The sequence below is a fragment of the Nomascus leucogenys genome, chromosome 14 (genome assembly GCF_006542625.1).
Source record: "Nomascus leucogenys isolate Asia chromosome 14, Asia_NLE_v1, whole genome shotgun sequence".
NCBI classification, from domain to species: Eukaryota; Metazoa; Chordata; class Mammalia; order Primates; family Hylobatidae; genus Nomascus; species Nomascus leucogenys.
The window spans coordinates 51,434,322-51,443,799 of record NC_044394.1 but is presented as its reverse complement, the minus strand read 5'-3'; the positions used below and the strand labels follow the sequence as shown (position 1 = coordinate 51,443,799).

At 45.2% G+C, this 9,478-nt stretch overlaps 1 pseudogene across 1 annotated transcript; it reads right to left on the bottom strand.

The window, feature by feature from the left end:
• Window positions 1–8,199: 8,199 nt before the first annotated feature.
• On the bottom strand, window positions 8,200–8,997 carry LOC100603964 (annotated as a pseudogene). The gene has a single exon (XR_123060.4). The product of XR_123060.4 is annotated as a phosducin-like protein 3 pseudogene (transcript).
• Between the last annotated feature and the right edge of the window lie 481 nt (window positions 8,998–9,478).

The window sequence follows — 9,478 nt, the reverse complement described above, 5'->3', positions numbered from 1 at the left end:
TCCATCAGAATGAGGAAGTAAATCAAGAAAAAGGAAGATTTGGGAGAGGCTGGTAGCAGAGTATTTCATTCAGGGATTGCCCAGGGTGGCACAAAACAGATCTGTAAGCAAAGAGACATTTATTGTGCTCGAATACAAAAGTCCAGTGGGAGCAGTCACAATGCAACAGTTCCGTGATATCCAAATATGCCCAGTGCTGACTGTCTGTCTTGTCTTGCCAGAGCTGGTGTACAGACTCCATCCTCATGCTTGCCTCATGGTGCTATGGTGGCTATCCCATCTCTAGCTTTTCATCTGTATTCCAGGCAGGAAGAAGAATGCAGCAAATGAGGAAAGAACAGCCTCCACCTCAGAAAAACAAAACTTTCTTAGAAAAATTGTCAGCAGCCTACTGCTTTTGTCTCCTTGGCCAGAATTGTGTCACCCTCTAGCTGCAATGGGCTGGGAAATATAGTTTTTAGGTTGGTATATTAGTTTGCTATTGCTGTTGTAATAAATAACCATGAAGAGTGGTTTAAAACAAAGCAAATGTATTGCCTTACAGTTCTAGAGGTCAGAAGTCTGAAGTGGGTCTCACTGGGCTAAAATTAACGTGTCCTTGGCAGGGCCAAGTGCTTTTCTGGAGGCTCCAGGGGAGAATTTGTTTTTTTAATCTCTTCCAGCTTCTAGAGGCCACCTATTTTCCTTGACTCATGGCTCCTTCCTCTGTCTTCAAAGCTTGCAATGGCCAGTTGAGTCTTTCACACCTCGTATGACTCTGACTCACATTCTTCTGCCATCTTTTTCCATTTACAAGGACACTTGTGATCATATCTATCCATTGGGAAAATCCGGGGTCACCTCCCCATCTCAAGGTCAGCTGGTGAGCAACCTTAATTCCATTTGCAACCTTGAATCCCCTTTGCCATGTAACATAAGACCATCACGTTTTGGGAATTAGAACACAGACATCTTTTTTGTTTTTATTTTTATTTTTATTTTTAATAGAGATGGGATCTCGCTTCGTCATCCAGGCTGGAGCATAGTAACGCAACTGTAGCTCACTGCAGGCTTAAACTCCCAGTCTCAAGCAATACTCCCACTTTGGCCTCCTAATGTGCTGGGATTACAGGGATGAACCACCACATCTGGCCAGGACACAGACATTTTTAAGAGACCCTTATTCTGCCTACTATCTACTACACTGGGCATAGTAGATATAGTTGCAGGTTTGTATAAAATCTGGGTCATTTCACTTTTTCATTTGAGACAAAGTCTGGCTCTATTGATCAGGCTGGAGCGCAGTGGTGCCATCTTGACTCACTGCAACCTCTGCCTTCTGGGCTTGAGACATCCTTCCACCTCAGTCTCCCAAGTAGCTGGGACTACAGGCACACACCACCAGGCCCAGCTAATTTTTTTATTTTTTGTAGAGGTGGGGGTTCACCATGTTGCCCAGGCTAGTCTTGAACTTGTGAGCTCAAGCGATTCACCTGTCTTAGCCTCCCAAAATGCTGGGATTACAGGCATGAGCCACAGCCCCTGACCTGGGTCATTTTATTTAGTATGAAGGGAAGTGTGAATTTAGGCAGGCACACATGCTAAGGATTATGGAGTGGAAAGATGGGAGGAGGCAGGGGTCCCCAATGGTACCACAAAGTCATTTCTCCAAACCCAGACTGAACCTCTGCTGTACTTCAAGTTACACGAGAGACACCTACCCTTATGTGGTTAAGCCACTTTAGCAAGGCTTGTGTTCCATGAAGCCAAATGTAAACCTAAGGAAACTTTCAGGTTTTAAGGTAAGAATTCCATGGATAATGTTTAAAACCAAAACAAGGAGAAACGCCAGGATGAGCATGGTATTGGGAAGTAGGAGGTAAATATCAAAAGAAACATCTAAATCAGAATTTAAAGAGGTACCCCCGGGGAGCAGATTCAGAGTTGGGGAAGTAGAGGACAGAGCATGGCTGACTTCCTTCAAAAATGGTTTTCATGCCATTTGACTTACTAAGCTTCATTTATCTGTTATTGTGCTTAGTGAAAATCGATTTTTAATTTAAAAGTGATGATAATAGTTTGGAGCACCTATAGCAATAAACTAGGAGGTGCAAGAAAATTATCTACCCATGCAATTCCCCCAACTGGGCTGCATCAGGCTGGAAGTGTCATGAAATGGTTTCCGCAGGGGCCACTGTGGAGCACAACCAGGAGGTGACGCACAGCCTCGGCACAACAGTGGTCCACATTTACCTTCCCCAGCGAGGGTGCCCAGCATCCTGCTAGCCCTCCTGAGCTACAAAGGACAGGAAGTTGGGGCAGAATCGTTTTCTTTCCCTAATGAGATCTCATTTTAGGAGCAGAGCTCAGAAGAGCAAACCGAGAAAAGAAAAGTCAGGGGCTGGTTTCAGGGAGAAGAGTGACCACGGGCCATTCCTTGGGCCATGTCTGCTTCTCTAAGCCTGGCCCTGGGGAACAAAACTTAGATCTTGATCATCCAGCATAGCTCTGGCATGCTGAGCGCGTGATACACCTGTCTCCACCGTCAGGCAAATGAGTGGGTTCGCAGGCAGAGGCCTGCCCTGCCAAACAATGCTCCCCTTTGTCCCCGCCCAGGGCTCAGGAGCCGCAAGGAAGCCAAATCCATCAGCACTTGTCAGGGCCCTTGATGCACACAATGCAAGTTATGATCCACACTCCCCGGCAAAGCTCCAGGCTTCTAGCAGGCAGCATTAACTGACACGCAATGTGTCAGTCAGCCTTCTAAAAGCCAGGGGTGGGGACCCGTGCAAGCGGGCCACTGAGCTCTCATTCCCAGAAGCCAACCAGAGCCAGTGAAGGGGCCGCAGAGACTCCGACACATCATTTTCATAAAAACAGCCCCAGGAGAGCACTGCATTAGGAAAAATCATTTCCCATATTGGCAGCAGGCTCTTCCGATGGCTTTAGCAAACACCAGGCACACCGAAGCAGTGCAGTGCACGCCCTTGGCTCACGTGCCCGACCGCATACGGGACAGACTAGGGATGAGGGAGACTGGAAGTATGAATTCCCAAATCAGACTCCCTACAAATGCAAAACCGCCTGGAAAGTGTTGCCCCTCCTTTGTAGACAGCAAGGTGACAGGCTTTACAGAAGCAAGGGGATTTTGTGACCAAAAAGAACCTGGAAGCGGCCTCCTTGGATGCTGCCCATGTTATTGTGTGCATTTCTTGATGCATCCTGCAAACCACTCCGGGCTGTCCTATTCTGTTCTGTCACCCCCTCCCTGCCTCCACCCTCCCACCACGTGACTGCCAGTCACCAGGCCAGGAATATCACAAGCGTCTTCCTTGGGCAAACAACCGTTCCTCTGCAGACACCTAGACTGACCCTGGCACTCGACACAGAGGGAGGGGACGGAAGACGAGTGTGTGTTCAAAGTCTGCAGTCCCCTGGGGAGGGGTCACTGGCACCATCTGCCTCGGCCACCGGGGCAAGGCAAGTTCAGAGCTACAATTAGTGCTGATTCAGCCACGCTCCCTTGCTCTCATTCCCTAGGCTTCCCTACAAGCCTAGTTATGGGCATGAAATGAGCTAGTGAATGAATTTTCAGAAAAGCAAACGTTCCCTTAGAAATACGAGATATTTGAGCCAAATAATATCAAGTAAGATTTTGTTGTTTTTGGCCAAAGGTCACTGTTTAACTTAAAGGAAAGCAATAAAATATATGCAATATATAAATTCTATAAATTATAGTTATAGAGTAAATTATAGTAAAGTTATACAGTAAATTATGGTTATATAGTAAATTATATAGTATCACTTCTTTTGGTGTGATAATGGTATTGGAGTCATGTAAAAAAGAATGCCATTCCTTCTCAAGATACATACTGACCTGTTTACGAATAAAATGACAAGATGTCTGTTTGTTTGTTTTTTTTGTATTTTTTTTTTTTTAATTTTTTGGGGATGGAGTCTAGTTCTGTCACCCAGGCTGGAGTACAGTGGCACGATCTTGGCTCACTGCAACCTCCACCTCCCAGGTTCAAGCGATTCTCCTGCCTCAGCCTCCTGAGTAGCTGGGATTACAGGCCTGTGCCACCACGCCCTGCTAATTTTTGTATTTTCAGTAGAGATGGGTTTTAGCCATGTTGGCCAGGCTGGTTTCTAACTCCTGACATCAAGTGATCTGCCGGCCTCGGCCTCCCAAATTGCTGAGATTACAGCTGTGAGCTACCGCATCCAGCCCGTTTGTTTTTAATAACAAGGAGGAGGAGGGAGGTGAATAGGGCAGGACTGGCCAAGGGTTGATGGTTGTTGGACTGTGTGATGGGGACATGAGGGTTCATGACACCATTCTGTTTGCTTGAGCATAGGTTTGAAATTCTCCATAATACAAGGTTGAACAAAAACACAGTTTAAAGATCAAGACAGAATAAAGAATAAATCAGTGAGTGTACAAACTTATGCATGCAAATGATCAGATTTGGCCTTGCTTTGAAATTGTAGTGGCTAAAACAGATTTGGTTTTGCTTTTTGTAACCAGACAGTAAGAAGGTGAGGAAGCTCCTGTGGGTGTCAGACAATAAACCACTCGCTGGTTTTTGGTTCTTGTTTTTGAGATGGGGTCTCACTCTGTTGCCCAGGCTGGCACTCACCATTTCTGGTAGGACTCCAGAGCAAAACCTAGTGACATTTACTCTCAAAATATATCTGCTGTAGTATCAGACTTATGTCTAACAAAATTAGTGATCAGATGGGAGGCTGACTATCCTGAAACAGGATACAGTTTGATCAAGGCAATAGGTATGTTTTAAAAGGACAGACTGGGCCTGGTGGCCGTGGTGTCTCTTGCCTGTAATCCCAGAACTTTGGGAGGCGAGGTGGGTGGATTACCTGAGGTCAGGAGTTTGAGACCAGCCTGGCCAACATGGCGACACCCTGTCTCTACTAAAAACACAAAAATTAGCCAGGTGTGGTGGTGCACACCTGTAGTCTCACCTACTTGGGAGGCTGAGGCAGAAGAATCGCTTGAACCCAGGGGGCTGAGGTTGTGATGAGCCAAAAATCACACCATTGCACTCCAGCCTGGGTGACAAAGCAAGACTCTGTCTCAAAAAAATAAAAAATAGAAATAAAAGGACAGACTGGTCAGGTATAATGGCTGGCAACAATCTCTTTTAATCACCTGGTACCCTAAGGTAAAGCATCCCCGAAAACCTCAAGGATATTTGTATTACTTTTTATGTTATTTGAGAGAGCCGTAATTCCATTTTTAGCTGGTGCATTGTTCAAGCTAATGTTATCTACTGAATCTTATCCTCTGGCTAGTTTGGTTCTTAGCAGGTTGTGTTGGTTGAGATTAAGATTAGAGAGGTAATATCAAAACCGCCAGTTCAGTACCTGAATTGTAACAGACACATCCACCTGCAGAGATACTCTCTCCTTCTGATTGGCAAGATTGTAACCTACTTCTCAATTGATTTCAGCATCGAACACCCCGGGCTGGCTCAATTCCTTTCTACACCTGCCAAGAAAATCTACGTGGATAATGATGCTGACCAATCTATGGGCCATGGGCAACACAGGAAGTCAGTGGGCCTGCAAAAAGCTGGGCACCACGTGTTACGGGTAATATTCTCAGGGCCCAAAATGGGTGGCACCAGCCTCCCTGACCAGTCAAAGGAGGCAGGAAATGGAAGCTGAGCTCACGGAGGGAGGAAGCTGGGTGTGGGTGGTGGTGGCAGCCCTGGGCAGAGAAGGGTGTGTTTCTGAGGGCGCCTTGTGCCCTACCTGTTTGCTGCAGCTTTCCAAACCACAAAGCCCTGCCTGCAGCTCCCTGCCAAGGCTGATCATAATCTGCCATGCTATCGGCATTGTCATCTCTTATACAGATGCACATTGAGTGCCTCGAATTCTGAGGATGATCCCCTGAGGAATCTTGCCTTTTCCCAGCGCCATGCTGCTTGTCCATCCAGGCACGTGGCAGCAACACCACCACAGGGATGCCCAGGGTGCCAAGCTGCATGCCTGCTACCTCCCCTCCCTCCTGCTTCCTCAGCCCGCCTCTCCTACCCCAACCCTGAGCCTCAGAAGGAGGCCGAACCATCTGCCCGTTTTCATTCTTTTCTTTTGCAGTTGGGAAATGAATCTTCAGTGACAGAGCCCACAGAGGAAAAACACCCAAACCTGACCCTCCCTTTAACCTTACGAGCACTATTACCCAGCCAGATACCACCACTGTTTCCCGAGGACTAAGAGAGATAGCTCTTTGCCTGATGGAGCTGTGAGGACGATGATGGGAAACGGGCATGCTGGCATCGGAGTTTTTCTGGATTGGAAAAAGAGGATTTTACTTTTCAGCACCTGCCAGCATGATAGGTTGGCCAAGAATTGTACACTAAACAAACACACACGCCTACATCACCCCTCCTCTCAAGCAGGCATAACCCACTGGGGAAGGAAACAGCTCAGGAAGGCAGATGACAGGGGTTCATGAACCTTGCTAGTTTCCAGGGCACGATCCATTTTAATCTCCGCCAGAGGACTTAAAAATCTATTCTGTCAATGTCTCCCTTATTAATAAAGTTTGGGTCCCAAAGCAAGAAAACGAAGGCTTAATTTTGACTTAGAAGATTGTTGTTGTTGTTGTTTTATTATAAGTTTTGATTACGTAGTGTATGTGTATATATATGTTATCCACTACATACATAAATATTTATATATTTTTAATATATTTTATATTTTAATATAACATATAATACATATTGTATATTATATAATATGTAATTATATATTAAGATATATAATTATACATCTATTTTAATATATAAAGTATATTTTAATGTATATATAAATTATACACATGTATATACAAATGTGTATATCAATATTTATGTATATATTTAGATTTGAAAGCCTTGGGGGACATGCAGGCCCATATCCTTTCGTAGATATTGTAGTGGGATCCTGGCTTTTGGTTATTGTCTCCCCCGTGTCTCCTATTCCCTTTCCATCCCATTTTTTTCTTGCAAAGAACAAGCAATGACTGAGGCTTTCATAGCCATTGTCACAGAATAGGTCCTGTGGCGAGTTAATTTGTAAAAAGTTCCTAGACCAAAATAAAGGTAGTGACCAAAATGAAGTCATCTCTGTTACCTCCCAGTGGGTATCGATGTGGAAACAGTAACTTGCATCTGAAGCTTCTTTGTGCCCAGCCCCACTGTGCTGATGAGAGCAGACAGGGTGGGAAAGAAAGGGGCACACAGAGTGGACATGCGGATGCCGCTCCTCAAGCCCTTGAAGAAACCAAGAGTTGGCCGCAGCCCTGACCCATAGTTCTGGGAGATGGGTCTGTGGTAACCCCGCAAGGGAGAAGAGGGCAAAAAGGCCAGGATTCCCAGGGCTCATCCAGAACAGCCCATCCGTCCAGATGGGTATCCTTGATTCCAGTACCTTCCCTGCTCACACATCTCTTTCATCCATTCATTGTACCACTTTGAAGTGTAGAATATGCAAAAGAGAGAATAAAATCATATCATCACCACATGTAGTTTGCTGTGTCATGCTTATCCTGGTGGATGAAAAAGAGGCCCATGAACCTATGGAAGCTATTCTTGCCACCTGGGTTTATAAGCCAATAGGCTATGGCAGAGGTGATGGGATGTCATGCCCATGCTTATGCTATATTACATAAGACCCTCACTTGCTAGCTGACTCAGTCGAGGGGCTCTCCTTGCTGGTTTGGTCAGTAAGCAGCCATGCTGGGAAAAACCCATGTCCCTAGGAGCTGAAGGAAGCCTCCAGCTCACAGCCAAAAAGAAGCAGGGTCCCTAGACCCATACCTGCCAGAACTGAACACTGCCAGCAATGGGAGTGAGTTTGGGAGCAGATTCCTCCCCTCTTGAGCCCCTGGAGGAGACTATAGTTAGGCCAACACCTTGACTGCAGCTTTTGAGACCCTGAACAGACGCCCAGTTAAAACTGTGTCCAGATTTCTAACCGAGAGAAACTGAAATAATCACGTTTTTTTTTTTTGTTTTTTGTTTGTTTGTTTGTTTTTTGCCATACAAATGGCTGGTTTTAATTTTTTTAGAGGAAATACTATAATTTAAAAAAAAAGAGTTCCAAAATATTTAACAGAATCTCCAGCAATGATTATTTCCAAAATGTAAAGATTTGAAACATAATTTATACAAAACTAAAAACTACAAGGATTCATTCTTGCTTTTTCCTTTTTTAAAAAATCCAGACAATTTGTCACAAGAAAGTTCGGCATGTGATAGCAGCTGTAGCCTCAGTCACCCTTGGAATCGCTGTCCCTCCTCATGAGGAAGAGCGCCGCGCTGAGGACAGCAACATGTCTTTAATCGGCTTCTTAGGGTTTTCCTCCAGGTCCGTCATAATTGCTCCAGATTCAGACAGTTTCCATTCCAACTCATCTCTTGTCAGGTTCATGCCGCCAAACACCAGAGGACCAATAAACTGAGCCTTGATATCTCCTTCCAGGTAAACAAATATCGTGGGCTGATTCCTATCAGGATAATTGGGTATGCAGGTTGTTGAAATGGCTTTGATAAATTTGACATAAGGAAACTTCCTGGCAAGTCCACTGAGGTGCTGATTTATCAGGGCACAGAGGGGAATTCCTTGTTTGTAAAGGTGCAAGATGACCCACAAGCCCTCGCCAGCTTTGGTAACTTCTTGAACATAATCCTTCCCTGAGATCTCCAAAACTTCTCCAAATTTATTCTTCAGTTTAGTCGCTTTCCACTCAGCCAGTCTCTGCCGTCTGTACATTTCAATAGCACGTTCATCCTCCTCGTTAAACTCGTCTTCATGATCCTCTAGCTCTTCCAAAGTCATATCTTCATATGTTTTCACCACTGACTGCTGGAGGATGTGCTGCTCCTCTTCTGCCTCCTCTTCCAATTCTTTCAGACTTTCCTTGGGGGGTAAGATACCCTTTTTGCGTAAGATGTCATTCCACTCAGTGTCTGCGTTGGGGTCCTGCATCTTGTTTCCGGTTCAGTTGCTCAAGCCCACATGTGTTGTTTTAATCTGCTAAATTCATGGTAGTTTGTCACACACAAATAGAAAATGAATACACCGACCATCTCCCACCAACTTACCAAATATGATAAATGTTCACATGGAAGAAATGTACAGACTCATACATCATCTATTCAAGAGCAGTCCTTTGTTTTTTAACCTGTGTTACAGGCTTGTTAGGAACTGAAAAAAATTACATTTTTTATTTTTTTTTTTGAGACAGAGTCTCACTGTGTTGCCCAGGCTGGGGTACTCTGGTGTAATCTTGGCTCACTGCAACCTCTGCCTCCTGGGTTCAAGCAATTCTCCTGCCTCCCACCCTAGCCTCCCAAGTAGATGGGACTACAGGTGCACAACACCACACCCGGCTGATTTTTTGTGTTTTTAGTAGAGATGGGGTTTCACCATGTTGGCCAGGCTGATCAGGAACTCTTGACCTCATGAGATCCACCCACCTTGGCCTTCC